Source organism: Lolium rigidum, chromosome 6 (genome assembly GCF_022539505.1).
Source record: "Lolium rigidum isolate FL_2022 chromosome 6, APGP_CSIRO_Lrig_0.1, whole genome shotgun sequence".
NCBI classification, from domain to species: Eukaryota; Viridiplantae; Streptophyta; class Magnoliopsida; order Poales; family Poaceae; genus Lolium; species Lolium rigidum.
This window is the reverse complement of record NC_061513.1, coordinates 323,075,120-323,091,092: the sequence shown is the minus strand read 5'-3', so window position 1 is coordinate 323,091,092 and position 15,973 is coordinate 323,075,120. Positions and strand designations below refer to the sequence as shown.

General features: G+C 49.7%; 1 non-coding gene and 1 pseudogene across 1 annotated transcript; one reads left to right on the top strand and one right to left on the bottom strand.

Annotated features, from left to right (window-relative positions):
• Positions 1–7,556: 7,556 nt before the first annotated feature.
• On the bottom strand, positions 7,557–9,408 carry LOC124664717 (annotated as a pseudogene).
• Positions 9,409–11,105: 1,697 nt separating this feature from the next.
• TRNAD-GUC lies at positions 11,106–11,177 on the top strand. The gene has a single exon. It is a non-coding gene; the product is annotated as a tRNA-Asp (tRNA).
• The last annotated feature ends 4,796 nt before the right edge of the window (positions 11,178–15,973 follow it).

Sequence of the window (15,973 nt, the reverse complement as noted above, 5' to 3'; positions counted from 1 at the left end):
TGTTATAAATACACTTGCTTTGGTTGCCTTGAGTCTACTTGTATTTCCTTGGAAATAAATTGATATTTGTGTTGCTTATATATGCTATGTGCATTTCAGGAACCAACCATCGGAAGATATATAACCAGGTGGAGGGCCTGGCGTTTCAGCCGAAAGATGGCATGGAGCCTCACTGACCTTGTCGCTGGGTCCGTCTGTGCTGGCTGCAGCCTACTTCCACTGTCGGAGGTGGTGGTGGCGGGTGGTGGTGTCTTGCTGTGACTTTGTTTTTGGACAGAGGAAGTGCCATTGATTTTGTTCTGCTGGTGACGTTTTTGCTATGGCTGCATGTTGAGAACCTGGTCATATTTGTGTTGTACGTGATGCATATTGGGTGCTCTGTTTGGTTCGATATGTTGGCTGAGTCATACATGTGCTGCCAATAAAATTCAGACACTCTTGTTAGCTTTTGGCATCGTGATGTCTGAGTTGATTGATTGATCCTGAAGCGATTGTAAAAATAATTAATCCTAGCAGTTAATTAGGGGATAATCCCTGCTCCTTTAGTTGATTGATCTTGAAGCGATTCTTCTGAACCGTTGCCTCCTTTGAAGGTGACCGTTCGCCTTGTATATAAGGCTTGGTAACAATTAATAAAGAACACACTTCGGACTATTTGTTCATTGCCTCTTGTCTTTACAATTCTAGTTATTACAGTACCGTTCAATAATTATGTTGTGATATAAACATCCGAAAATGCTTATGTTCATGCCAGAATTTCAACTTTTTTATTCCTTAACTAGCTTAACAATGTATTTGTTGACTAGTGTCATTTTTCAAAATTTGCCATGGGTTTTCTTAGGAATTTGCTGCTAGGAGAAAAACAACCTATATAGTCTATCTTGCCTAAACCTAAACGATAGTTGAGCTTTAGCAGCAGAAAGTGATGCCACCTCCTGGTATGTATGCAGACAGACTATGTTCAGCTGGGGATGTTAGGCTATGGAAAATTTGCAACTGATCTGGAGCAAACATTGCGTGCAAGGTACAAGCTATTTATTCCCTGCAAAACCGATGGAGCTGGAGAATATTGAGTAGTTAGCTAGGTACTACTCCGATACCTGAACTCATTTGCCCACATGGTGTTGATTAGCCCCCATCGATCCGTCTTCCTCCTCTCCTCTCGCCCACACAGACACAAAACATCCTTATTAAATCTACTATTTTTTTTATACCTTTTGGATCACCAATATTGATTTCCCGGTTGAGTTGGTCCATCCATAAAGATTATTTTGGTACCAGCAAGGATCCATCTAGATTATTTTGGTATCAAATGAAGGACAATAGTAGGAAATACACCGATCAACAACAATGCCCCAGCAGATCTCCAAAACAAACACACGCCACACTGCTTCTGGACTGTCAATAACCTACAAGGAAAGTAATCAGGGAGGAAGTTTAGGGGGTGGAGTAAATGGTTGGTTAAAGTAATTAGGGAGTAACTTTAGGAGGCGGAGTAAATGGTTGGTTGCCCACTTTTCCACAAGACCTCGATCCCCTCGATCCCCAAGCAAGGAAATTGGTGATCCGCCTCAGCGATCCGTGGCACTTAGCATCACCATCGCCCATCAACTCCCCAACAGGCACATCACAACGAGGAACCAAACTAGCAGCGAGGATCGAAAACGGAAAACTTCCCGCTCAGCGGTTGTCCCTCCAGACAACCTCTATTTATACAAGTCCATGGTCACCCTGCCGCGTGTCGGCTATCGCGTGACTTGTGACTTTGGACTTTGGCGTCGGCGAGGGGAGGAGAGGAGGCTGACCTGCTGCATCGGTGCCCCTGCCGCCCTAGACGGGTCGTCCGCGAGGTCGATCTTTCCTCGACGATGCCCAGGTGTACGCCTCGTGGAGGAAGCGCTCGGCGGCGAGAGGAGGATGAAGAAGCTGCACGCCAAGGACGCACCGGAGTTCTTCAACCAGGTCATGGTGGAGCAGCCATTGCTCCCCTCCCGATCCCGCTCGGCCTCTTCGCGTGGTTCCTCGAGCGCTCGGGTCGTGCCCTTTCGGGTAGTTATTTGATATTCCCCTCATGCTGTTCAAACGAATTGGTTCATAGGTTGTAATATTCATCCGTATCGGAGTGCGGAATAGCCAAACCGTTAGTAGTGGAGCGCCGCTCCCGCAGGTCGCCCGAATGCCTGCGCTCCTGGATCCGTGGAGACCGGCGAGATGGTGACGGAGGAGAGGGGCCAGTTGAGCGCGCGCCGTGGATACCGGCAAGGTGGTGCCGGATACCTTGCGCGCTGGCTCGCCGTCAGATGAAGGGGAAAACGGCAGCGCCGAGGTCGCTGCCCAGCTCACCAAGCTCTTGATAATACTTGATACACACTTTCTGCGCCTAGCTGAAAGGCGTTAAAGAAAAGCGCTTATGGGAGACAACCCATGTTTTTACTACAGTATTTTTATTTTATATTTGAGTCTTGGAAGTTGTTTACTACTGTAGCAACCTCTACTTATCTTAGTTTTGTGCATTGTTGTGCCAAGTAAAGTCGTTGATAGTAAGGTTCATACTAGATTTGGATTACTGCGCAGTAACAGATTTCTTTGCTGTCACGAATTTCGACCTGCCTCTCTGTAGGTAGCTCAAAAAAATATGCCAATTTACGTGCGTGATCCTCAGATATGTACGCAATTTTCATTCAATTTGGGCATTTTCATTTGAGCAAGTCTGGTGCCTCAATAAAATCCATCTTTACGGACTGTTCTGTTTTGACAGATTCTGCCTTTTATTTCGCATTGCCTCTTTTGCTATGGTGGATGAATTTCTTTGTTCCATTAATGTCCAGTAGCTTTATGCAATGTCCAGAAGTGTTAAAGAATGATTGTGTCACCTCTGAACATGTTAATTTTTATTGTGCACTAACCCTCTAATGAGTTGTTTCGAGTTTGGTGTGGAGGAAGTTTTCAAGGATCAAGAGAGGGAGATGATACAATATGATCAAGGAGAGTGAAAGCTCTAAGCTTGGGGATGCCCCGGTGGTTCACCCCTGCATATTCTAAGAAGACTCAAGCGTCTAAGCTTGGGGATGCCCAAGGCATCCCCTTCTTCATCGACAACATTATCAGGTTCCTCCCCTGAAACTATATTTTTATTCCATCACATCTTATGTACTTTGCTTGGAGCGTCGGTTTGTTTTTGTTTTTGTTTTTGTTTTTGTTTGAATAAAATGGATCCTAGCATTCATTGTGTGGGAGAGAGACACGCTCCGCTGTTGCATATGGACAAATATGTTCTTAGGCTTTACTCATAGTATTCATGGCGAAGGTTGAATCTTCTTCGTTAAATTGTTATATGGTTGGAATCGGGAAATGCTAAATGTAGTAATTCTAAAATGTCTTGAATAATTTGATACTTGGCAATTGTTGTACTACCAAGGTGGAATTGCCCAAAACAACGGTGACTTGGACGGTAGCAGACAATAGTGTCACCCACGGCAGTAGGCAGCGCCTTGGAAGAGACACACAAATTCCTTCCTCCTCCTAGGAAGATAGTCTTGTCTCCGATGCTTGTTAAAGGAGTAGTGAACACTCCCATGACAATATCCGTGAGCTTGTAAGCCACAAGGCTCGATGAATACGCGTCAGTGTATCCGATCACTATGATCTCCGAGTCATACTCTACCAGGTAGAGAGGACTGTAAAGTTTTTGTCTGGGGCAAACGGTGATCAGCTTTGACCCGTCCAGCAGGTGTGTCCCCATCTCGTAAATATTCGTATCGCTCCCATAGATAAGAACGTTACTAGCCACGTATAGTCTATCTTGTATCTGCACTGGCCCATACGATTGTGGAATCGGGGCCATCCAGCTTACCATAGTCCATTGTTCATCTTGGGGTGTAGCAACGGCGGCGTAAACTGAGTTATTGAAGGCAAGCATGACAGTGATGCCCTGTGGCAAGAAAGTAGCCGAAGTAGATACAGACCTCAAGCTCTGTAGCCCCAGCACGGTAGCAAGGGTGTTGAGCGGTGGGAAGTCGACGATGTCGTGCGTGAAAGGGTTGAGGAGCCGGATCGCCGTGTCGTCGTCCCGCTGGAGGAGGAGAAGGCCATTGATCGAGTCGAGAACGCTGTGGTCCTCGAACAGCGGAAGCCTGGCCCGGACGAACGCCCCGGAGTCTAGGTTGAAGAAACGGATGTGGTCTCCAAGGTCGGGGTGGCCGGGGTAGAGGCCGCGGCCCTCCGGGAACATCATCCAGCGCCGTGGGTGGAACCGCACGTCGGCCACGCCGCGGCCACGCGGGCAGTCCGTGGCAGAGCGCCATTGCGCGCAGACGCATCGGAAGCCTACGTAGTCGAACCAGTCTTGGGCCAGCAAGCGAGACGCCACCAGACGAACCAAATCGTGTTGCAGCGACGCCCATGGAGGCTCCGACGGCTGCTTGCAGTCCTGTGTCGCAGACTGAGAAGTTCGCTCCGGCATCTGGAATTCGCTGGACGATGACAACGTGTCTCCGGACATGATGGCGCTGCCGTATCCACGTCGTCTGGCGGCAGGAAGGAGAAGCTATGCACTATAATCTGACCCACCCTAGGTCAAAAATCAGCGTTGCGCACAGAAATAATGCCAACTCGTAAGTTTTTAAGGATGAAATAACACAAGCTGTCTGATTCGGTCAGGGGAGAGAGACCGTATTCTGTCGATCACATATACAGTTCCACATGAACACGAATCGGTATCTTTTGGATTTCAATACGAATCGGACACACTGCTGAACGTCCCACGGCCAGGATTTGATTTCCCAGCCATTACCTCTTTGCTACTTCAGCTCACGAGAGGTTTGCTCTAGACCATCTCTAGCACACACCCCAAACCACAATGCGTATCCAGGTTATCCTAAACGCGTTTTGCTAGCTGTAGGTGTCTGGGCTGCGCGACGGTTTGTCAGCCCGCAAACTAAAACCGGAAACACATGGTTTATGCAAATCATCCGATACTATTCAAATGTAGCAACATAATCATGCAAACAAATTGTTCAAAGTACTCAATCATACATGAAACACGACACCAAAAGAGGATCAAACATCACATCATCAAGCATCACCATCGGTTGCCGGCGCATCCACATGACTGCCACCACTCGCCGTAGCATCATCACCTCGGGCACCACTCATGGTAGACATGGCAGCACGTGCAGCTTCCCTCCTTCGTGTCAAGCTCTCCATCTTCGCATATTCCACCACTCAAGATGGAACGCATCCATGTGAGTCGGGTTCATCATCATCGTCAATTCTCCGCCACGATGAGCTCCGCCATGGCCCGGCTCTCCTCGGCGCATGCCGCTCGGTGGTGAATTCCTCACGGCCTCGATGCAACCGGCCCACCGGATGCACGCTGTCTATCCCATCGGCCTTGGAGTGAACGGTAGGAGCGAGTTGGAGTAGAAGAGAGAGGTGTCATTGGAAGAACTTGTCCTCGATGCGTTGACAATACCTTTTGCCGGTTTGATCGGTGGCGGTCACGACATCCATCAAAACCACCTCCCAAGCCCTGATCAAGATCACGTCCTCAAATTCGATGTAGTTGCCGGTCCAGATCGCTCTCCCCTTCGCCTTGGTCACCGCCCCATCGAACACCCCCTCTTCTATCTCTTCCAAGTCACCTTCCTCGTCTTCATCTTCCCCAAACTCATCGCCCTCGAGTCCCTCCTCTATGTCGTTGTTGCAATTTATAATCCATGAGCGACGGCGAATCGATGTCGATGGACGTGTCGTTGAGCATGTCAACGTATGACTCCGGCGCAACATCAACAACGGGACTTTTGTCGACCACCTTGTGCGCAACATCCGATGCCAACGGCGCCTTGGCCATCGTCACCGTCAAAGCTGTCAACGATGGCATCTTAGCATCGGCTGGCTTCTTCGCACCGGGCTTCTTTGGCACCGACTTCTTCTGCACCGGCAGCTTGTTTCCCGACCTCTTCATCCGCTTGGTCGGAGCGGGAGGAGTAGCAACAGCGGGTGGGGAGGCGACGATGTGCTGCCCCAGCCGCTTACGGTTGCTATTAGGGAGGACAGCTTATTGTGCGTTGTCAACCACGAGTTTCTCAGTGGCGGCTATTGCGACGGCGCTAGATCCAGCATCGGTGGGTGTGGTCAATCCGCGCGGCGAGGCCAAGTCCGCGAGGGGCGGCGGGTTGAGGGCTTCCATCTTGGTGCGAGTGCGTTGCTGCAGAGACCAAAGATGGGTGGAGGCGGCGGAATCGAGGGCGGGTGGTGGGGCGGAAGCGGGAAAGGGAGGAGCTGAATGTTCCTTCGCGCCAACGCGGGGGAGGAGATGGGGTTCGCGCTCGCAAAGCCTCACGAAACCGGGAACTTGAGATTTCCGCGGCGTGAAACTAGATGGCCCGGAATTTTTTTTTGGTACGGGGGTCTGATGCGGTGTCTGGACTGACCCTTTTTCATCCAAACTAGTAAAACGCCGGTTATTATGCGGATGGAAGTCTGATGCGGTGTCTGCTAGAGATGTTCTTAGGCACTCCATCCCCGATGGATCATTTTAGCTACACGTGCTTGTGACCTTGGCATGTCTTATGGGATTGGTCACCGCCATAACACAGCCATAACACAACTGTTGTTGATCGATTATGTTATATTGTGCTTCAAATTTATATTAAAGGAAGGCTAACTTGTAACGAGCCGAGCGAGGCTCATCGCCGGGTAGGTAGGCTTGGGATGAAGCATTATAACCTAGATAAAGAGGATCATTGGTAAATCCACATAAATCATTGTAAAACATGGATATAACAAGGCCCCCAAAGATATTGCACCCCTCGTTTATACGGTTTCCGCGAGGAAAAAATGGAGTGTCAAGCAAGCCTTACATAATAACGCTTGGATCGCGAAAATCAAGATGGATGCCAACTTGACCGTTACTCACATTCAGGAGTACCTCCGCCTTTGGAAGGAGCTCAACAACTTGAGTAGAATGAATACTCCATTGTTTGAAACCTAACTTCTAGTGGAGAATACTCTACGACCTCGGCTTACAACGCCCAATTCTTCGGAGCGACGCACAATTGCATGATGAAAATGGTGTGGAAAGTAGCGATGAATTCCGCCGACACGCCTGCCACGGTCACCGTCGGGAAGAAGAAGGTGAAGCCGAAGAAGATCGCCAAGGATAAGATGGCGGAGGAGCGCCTGAGTGGTGACAGCCTGACACTTACCAGTGATCATTGGCACGCATCCATGAGTGGTGACAGCCAGTCAACTCTCACCTCAAATCTCTAGCTGACATGACACCGGTTAGTGATTAGGGTTTAAGCGCTGGACGACACTTTGATAAGTTATAAGTTTACCCGCTCTATAAGCTATCACACTATATTACCCGCAAAAAAAAAAAAGCTATCACACTATATGAGCCAACTGAGTTGTGAAGGAAAGCAATAGAAGGCCATAATACCCAAAATTATTGTCTTGTTCTTACAATATCTTAGCTAGGGTTCTTCTTCATCCTAGTAGAGAAAATCCCAAATTATTCAGGATGCTTCACATTGGGAGTTCATTTTTATTTATCAGGAACGCCGCACCGGTGTCCAGTGCGGCAGGGCAGGGCTGGAGTGGCTGGACACGATGCACGATGTGCGGGAGCGTGGTGCAGCGGGGCACCTTGTACTGGTTAATGGAGGCGCCGCGTGAGATAGCATCGTCCATGAGCTCCTCGAAGGTGCCGGGCCGGACGACGCGGATCTCGAGCGGCCCAATGGAGCCGTCCACCACCCGGCTCTGCCTATACACTATGCTCAGGGCCTCCTCCATCTCGAGGCAGCACCCGTCGAGGGTCTCCTTGTCCACCGCGGCGCCGGTGACGAGCAGCTCCCAGTAGATGATGTAGTGCCCCGGGATGCGCCTGGTGCACGCGTGGCTGGTGTACTCCGCCACGGACGCGCCGCGCGGGCGGAGCAGCGCCGACGCCCGCTCCACGGCGCGCTGCAGCTCCGCCTCGTCCGTCTTGTCGAGCTCGATGGACAGCAGCACGTTCTTGCGGCGCACGACCTGGAACTGCGGCGCCGCGTTGTGGAACCCCGCCACGCGGAGCACGTCGCCGACGCGGTACCGGTTTAGCCCGGCGTAGGTGGTGATCACCAGCTCGTACTCGCTCCCGTCCTCCACGCGGGCGAGGTCCACGAGCTTTCTGGACGCCGCCTCGCCGTCGCCGGCGGCCTCCACTGGGAGGAACTCGAAGTAGCCCATGTTGGGCATGACGGTGTACGCCACCTCGGACGGGTCGCAGAGCGGGCGGAGGTTGATGCCGAAGTAGCATTCCGAGGATCCGTACGTGCCGCTCACCAGCGGCAGGTTGCCGCAGTAGTGTGGCAGGATCGGGATGTACTGCGCCATGGCGCCGGTGACTATGACGTCGACGTACTTGGTGTTGGGCCAAACGCGGGTGACGATGCCGGCCCAGTCGCCGTTGCAGCACTCGTCCCGTACGAACCGGGACAGCTCGGGGTCCGGCCGGATGATGCCGGCTACCGCCTGGCGCACGGATGCGTCGGTGACGCGTGGGGTGAGAGTGCTGGCCTCGATGTCGGCGGCGAGCTGCTCCCAGTTGAGCTGGAGGAAGCGGATGGCTCGCAGGAGGCCGGCGGCGAAGATGGCACCGAGGAGGAGCACGTCGTGGCGCTGGCACAGGCCGCACAGCATCTGCGCGTACATGCTCTGGAACACGTCCGCGCATAGGAAGGCCGCCGTCGGGCTGGTGTAGCTGCGGTACGGCCGCTTCTTGAGCTGCTCGTTCTTGTAGTAACTCGTGAGGACAGGGCGCGCCATGAGGCCACTCGGCGTCGTCGTCTCCGGCTTAACGAAAAAGAAGTAGAGCCCCTTCCCCTTGTGAAGCCCAGGCATGTACCTACGGGAGTACGAAGCAATAGGGCATCACAGCTGATATAATTGCTTAATGGAAATGAGTGTGCTCATTACTTAGTGGACGTACAAGTTCATAACTGCCATGAAGAGACTGGAGAGCATCTGGCGGCGGTCGTGCTCGTCGTCGACGGTGGGCATCAGCTTGCACTCGCCGGCGGAAGTGCCGGAGCTGGTGAAGAACTCGGAGACGGGGCGCGTCGACAGGACGGGCGATCGGTCTCCGTTGGCAATGCGTTGGATGTACGGCTGCAGGGCGTCGTACGACACCACCGGCACCTTGGCCCGAAACGCGGCGCGGTCGGTGTGGCCGTCGAGGCCGCAGTTGCTGAGGTACTCCGTGCCGGCGTTCCGGGCGAGGATCTCGGCCAAGACGCGCTCCTGCACCGAGTCCACGTCAGAGGTCATCTCCTCGATGCACCGGAGCTTCTCGGCGTCCTTCGCGTTCGCCTCCTCCGCGGCCGCCGGCGATGAGACCGCGCTCCCGAGAGTGGCCGCCATTGGCTCGATCCGGAACACTGACCAAATGCGAGCTTAGCTAGAGCTAGTAGCTGAAGAAATATTCGTGAGTGCTACTTGATATTATGTGTCCTGTGCAACGCCTTTATATCTAGGGGGAGATTGAGCTCGCCGATGAGGACACACCGCGCCGTGGCGTCCTTCGCGCGCGTTAATGGATCACGGGCGCTCAGCTGCAAACTTAATTGCGAAATGTACGTAGCCACGCGGGCAAAGCTCTCCCAGCCGTTCTTTCCCACGCGGGCCAGCCACACTGAGCGTCGCCATGCACGCAAAATAGCTACACGTACAGATTACTCACTGAATCTTACATCAATATATCATGTTTTGCCTTTTTTTTGCTAACTTGTCGAATGGCCCACGCGCGCACATGGAGGCCGGCACCATTTTTTTACCGTGTTAAATCAGTATAAACTTTGTCGCCCTAGAGCTAGGATCAACGGTCGAACAACTCTGATGAACAACGAACATAGACAGGGGTTTTGTGTTGCTAAAACTTCTGCAACTTTTCTTCGATCTCTTATTTCCTTTTATTCTCAGTACAAAGGAAAAAAAAACGTGGCCCATGATCCGCGGTGCTCGTGCCATCCCACGTGCGGATCGTGATCCGCACGACTCGCTCTAGGTTGTTACAAAGAACCATAGCTAAACACTAACTGAAAACGTCTAGAAACGGCAAGTATATACTGACATAATACAACGCCTAAAACCTAGCAGCGGGGTTTATCATCAATCACCCCGTAAACTCAGCTACTCTACTTTATTTTAACAATGCCAATCTTGTCGCGCAACTCCTAGAATCGAACACGCCCAAGGGGATTCGTCACGGTATTTGCGAGTTGCTCCATCGTGCTAGTGAACTCGACGATGACCTTGCCTTTGTGGACGTACTGCATGATGCAGTGGTAGTGTACCTCGACATGTGTCCTACGATCAAGGTATACACCCTGCAGAGTGAAATTGCAGATTTGTTGTCCACCTTGAGTATCATCGGAGCTACTTCCACTCCGGTAAGATCTACAAGTAGACGAGAGAGCCAGATGCCCCGGCATGCCGTTGTTGTGGCCACGATGTACTCTGCCGCACTATGTCATTTTTGTCAAGTGGCCCATGCACATGGAGGCCGACACTATTTTTATCGTGTTAAATTATTCTAAACTTCAGGGGAAATCTTCTAATATAAGATATCAAATGAAATCCCACCTAATTAAGTCCTAGTTATTGTTCATTTTGTGTTTCTTGGTGTAAATTTTTAAATTTTAACACTACAAAACACAAAATGAACTATAAGTGAGACGAGTTAAGTGGGATCCTACTTACATATCTATTCCAATCGGTTGATCGTCTGATTAAATACAACCCCTGCGTCGTGGATTCTAGCTGCATGGTAATTAAGCAATGGACAAATTATTGTTGGGGAAGTGGAATAATGCATGGTAAGCAAGGTGCCAGACGTACATAAGTTCCATTTTTATGAAATCCCTGGTGTAACGCCATGATCATGATGCACGGTTGGATCTCAATTCAAATGAAAAATAAGAGTGAAACTTGCAAAGGAGCACATATTTCATTATTTTTCAGGGGAATGATCTAGGTGCTACCATTCTAGGATGCGCGCACGGCAACTTTATTTGAGGTGGTACGCAACAAATAGCTGTAGTACGAGAAATTACCATCAAGTCGTTGTAGTATAGTGGTAAGTATTCCCGCCTGTCACGCGGGTGACCCGGGTTCGATCCCCGGCAACGGCGTTTTATCTTTTTGCACGTCGTCCTCCTCGCAGCAACCTGCTGATATGTTTTTATCTTGGGCTGCAACCTGTGTTTCTCCGCTATTTTTTTATCGTGTTGGCACCGAGCTGCTAATCTCTTCCTTTGTGCTGTAACATCTAAATCCTAATCACCGCCATATGATCGATGGGCAACCTATGTTCCCCTATGTTTTCTTTCTTTTCGTCTAGTGCCTAGCTTGTGATGTGTACAATTCTCTGGCCCAAATCTTCCTAAAAAATTGATGGTATACCCAAACCCCACAATCTTAATATGTGTTTGTTGGGATCTTATTTTGTCTATCCAAAATTTATAAATTCTACCTTCCTAGAAACCATTAGAAGAATAGAATACAACAACACCCTTAGTCACAAATTTTTATAAACTTAAATCATTCGAATTTCAAATGGAAAATTTGATTTTTTATCATATCTTTAATTCCATTTATGAGTCCTTTGAGGCGGATTTTTTTTAATTTACAAAACCAGCTTTTCAGCGCGGTTTCTGCAAAACCAGCTGTGCACATAGTCATAACTACATATACGCTCAATGCGTTCATCAACATAAAATATTTTTGCAATCAGAAAGATATGATCCTTGGTTGCCATTTGGAAAACAACCAAATATTTAAAGGACTCGTAGTTGAAGATATGATAATGAAATACTAAAATTTATCATTTGAAATTTAAATCTGTACTAATAAAATGGCGATGCGACCGTGGTACGTCTGTGGTTTCTTCAAACGATCGCTAAAAAAACCCGAAAGTCATCTCTATATACCTAATAATAAAGGAGCTAACGTTTCCTTGGTTTTGTCCGTCGGAAGGCGCTTTCGTCCGTTCATAATGCGTTTTCGTCCGTTTCCAAAAGTACTCCATGTCGTCAAGTCAGTTTAGGCTACCGTGAAGGATAAAAACTCTAGATCGATCAGGTATGAGTCCAACCTCAAATAAGAGTCCAACCTCAAATATGCTCCTCAATCAGAGTTTGATTCGACCCGAAACGCTGTAGCAAGCCAGGCTTGGCCTGCAACCCTGCATCGTGTTGGATTGAAACACCATATCTAGCGAGGGCTTGGCGCCCTGCGTCGTCTCTTTATATATTTGCTCGTCCCTCCAGGTCAGGTCGCCCCTCCAGATCAGGTCGTCCCATCGCATCCAGGGACAGGATTGATCAATTTGTACCGCATCCCCCAGATCAGGTCGTCCCATCGCATCCAAGGAGAGGATTGATCAATTAGGACTCCAGCCCTCGACAACTCGGCGCGACGACAATGGACACCGATGGAGGAAAAGGATAAAGGGGCGATGATGGTTGGATTGTAGAAAGTTGTAGAACCCTAATATTTGTTTTTGTTTCGTTGTTTATTTCGGTGACCCTCGTGGGGTATATATAGAAGTACAGGAGGGAGCAGACTTGGAGTACAAGATGATATCTCTAGAGTCCTAGTCTATCTCTATGTTCTATACGTATTCTAACATTCCCCCTCAGTCGTAGCGGGAGTGAAGCGGACGATTGCGACTGAATTTGAAGTCCAGTGCTTCCGTCATCTTCTCCTCCTTGTCATCATCGGCGTCCCCTTCTGGTTCCTTCTCTTCCCTCCCGCAGTCACAGCGGGAGTGTCGTGGACGCAAGTGACGATGCGGACGCTGTCGACTGGAGTTGTTGCCAATGTGTCACTGTAGACGTAGCCTTGATGTCGATGTCGAGGTAGCCGATCGTGGTGTAGCCGTGGTCGAGGTAGTCGTGGTCGATGATGTAGTCGTCGTATGTGGTGTAGCCGCCTTCGCCGGAGGCGCAAAAAATTGCGCGGTTTTTTTCCTTTTTTTTTCTGTTTGGACGGAGCTGCAGTCGAGGCCGACGTTTTGCACCTTCAAAGGTACCGTCGGGGGCGACGTTTTGCACCCTGAGGGGTACCGTCGCGGGCGTCTTGCAGATGTCAGAGGACGCGGTCGTAGGTGAGACCACCAGTTTTGCCAGGACTGGAGGAAGCCCACCAAGCACACAACGGTTTTGCCAGAACCGTGCGCGCGGTTGTAGGGGCTATCACAATAGTGATACCGGGTTGTCGATGCAGTCTTATCCGTCAGACGCGGTTAATGCCGCCGTCAGTGTCATGTCGTGGGACGCGGTCAGTGCCGGCGTCGTGCCTTGCAGTTGTACTGTCAGAGGGCGTCGTAGTTGTATCTTGTATGTCCACAATGTGGACGATGTTGTGTGGCGGCGGCGTGGTGTGGACGACGATGTTGATGAGGACCACGGTGATGTAGACCTTGGCGATGATGTCTCGGCAATGTCGGAGCAGCAAGCGTGTCGACGGTGTGTGTCGCTTGGAGGCGTCCCTCGTGGCGATGATGATGTCGATGTCGTGTTGCCCGTGAGAAGTCGGCATGAATCCACACCGGCCTGGCGTGTGGATGGAGATGTCGTGTCTCGTGGATGAAGTCTGGCGTAGTCGTACAGGTCGGCGAAGGTGTCGCGGTGTAGATTCTCGTTTGCTTGATCCAGATTGCTTTCTTGCAGCTGCAGTGTAGATCGGTCGTCGGCATGCCGCGTGATGTACAGGAGTAGTCGAAGTAGAGCCTCGGGTCATTGCTGCTGCATAAACGGAGGAGGTGCACCAACCTGCATGTAGATTAGTGTGTGCTTTGCACTCCTGAACGATGACCGTGTCGCGCGCGTGGACGTGCCTGCGCGTGTTCCAGATTCTTCTGTCCTCCGTTGGTGCTTTCGTAGAAGCACCGTAAACAGCTGCGACTTCTTGTACGGAGTAGATCGGCAGAGATTGCATGGCGGCCTCGAGGCCGCGCATCTGGACGAGGACAGCCGCTTTGACGGCGGACAACCATGGCCCTGACACAGCGATCTCACACCAGAAACTAGAGTAAGGCAATCTCACGCCGGATGGTGGCGTACAGATTTCTGCACTGAATTTTCACCGGATCTGAGGATCGTGTATATAGGGATTTTATTTGGCTAAATCGGATCTAATCTATAAAATTTGGGAATTCGAAATTTAGATCTAAACTAAACTAAGAACCGATCAGATCTTTGATCAAAACCGGGTGCCGCGCCCCCGAGGAGAGATCTCCCCGGGGGCGGCGCGATGCGGAAACGGTGGAAGGACCTAGGATCGGCGCCGCGAGGCTAACCGCTCTGATACCATGTAGAAAGTTGTAGAACCCTAATATTTGTTTTTGTTTCGTTGTTTATTTCGGTGACCCTCGTGGGGTATATATAGAAGTACAGGAGGGAGCAGACTTGGAGTACAAGATGATATCTCTAGAGTCCTAGTCTATCTCTATATCCTATACGTATTCTAACATGGATATCCCGTCGGCAGTCCCCAATGACAATGTCCGGGTCTAGCTCGCCGGCGTCCAAGTGACATAAAGTGGTGGCGGACCACAAGGCCTTGGCGGCATGCTTCTAAGTCAATGCCGGCAGAGACCAGTGATCTGATCGTCCCAACCATGATCGTAATAATACGATCGGCCAAGTGCATCGTCGGCACCTCACCTGAGCAGCGGCGTCACAGGTCGTCGGGCGCGCCTTCTTCATCGGCGAAGCCTCATCTGAGCAGCAGCGGTTTCGAGGCTGTCGGCCACGTGGTGCTTCATCGCCGACGCCTCACTTGAGAAGGAGGAGCGGGACACCATAGCAGCAACGGGGAGCGGCAGCGTTGGAGAAGTGATTAAGTGAAGCACCACGTACGGGACGTGCAGGGCAAGGGAGAGGAGCATGCCGTGAAGTTTAGAGGAGGGTGGAGATCAGACGCCAAAACCTGGGTGTTATTGGCTCCTTATCTTAATTGAGACTTGAGGATCGTACAGATTGTATTGTATCTGACATTGAACTTACATTTGAGAGTTCACTTTGGGGGTATGGCTGTCAGAATTGGCTTCTCTACAAAAAATAGCATCAGTTGATACTTCTCATCGATGGTCTTCAGGGCACCAGATGCTACTACAGTATACAGTACTATGCTTATTGGATGTCAGGACTCAGGAGGCTCAAGTGATCATTCCTCAAAGATGGAACATGCTTCACTTAAAGATGACGGAGTGCATGGAAATTCTAATGGAACTCAATATCTAGCAATAAGAAAGCAACTATTCAGTTACAAAGTATGGTTGTGTGCTACAAAATGAGGATTTCTGACAGTTGATTGCTACTTTGAATTTGGTGTAGAACTTTATTACCTTATTAACATGCGAGAGAGACTACCATCATGTATCTATAATATTCTATGAGCCCCATTGATTTGTGAGTTTCATGCCAGATACTACCTCCGATTCAAGGAATAAGGCGCCCTCGTTTTACGTGCTTTTCGTTTGACTAAGAATTATGTCAAATATATAAAGATTGTTTGTATGAAATTAACACCATTAGAAAGTGTTTTTCAATACGAATTCAACGATACTAATTACATATAATATAACCAAGATTTTGTTGCTTAATTTTTGTGGTCAAAGTTCGCCTTGGAATACGCGTGCGCCTTATTCCTTGGGACGGAGGTTCCTGAGTCCTGACGAATTCTATTTTGCTTCCTCAACTTATGGACCTAGCAAGTTCTTGCAATGTAAGAAATTTATGATAAACAACACTTCACTAAAAAAAGGGGATTTTACAAACAAATAAAGTGTGCGTGTGCAAGTTGTATTGTCTCTCGTGATGACATTTGAGATGACACATCTTCAGCATTAAATCTACGTATACCTATGATCAAGTATATTAAATTATTTGCTTATGTCTGACTTGATTATTAGTACTGATCA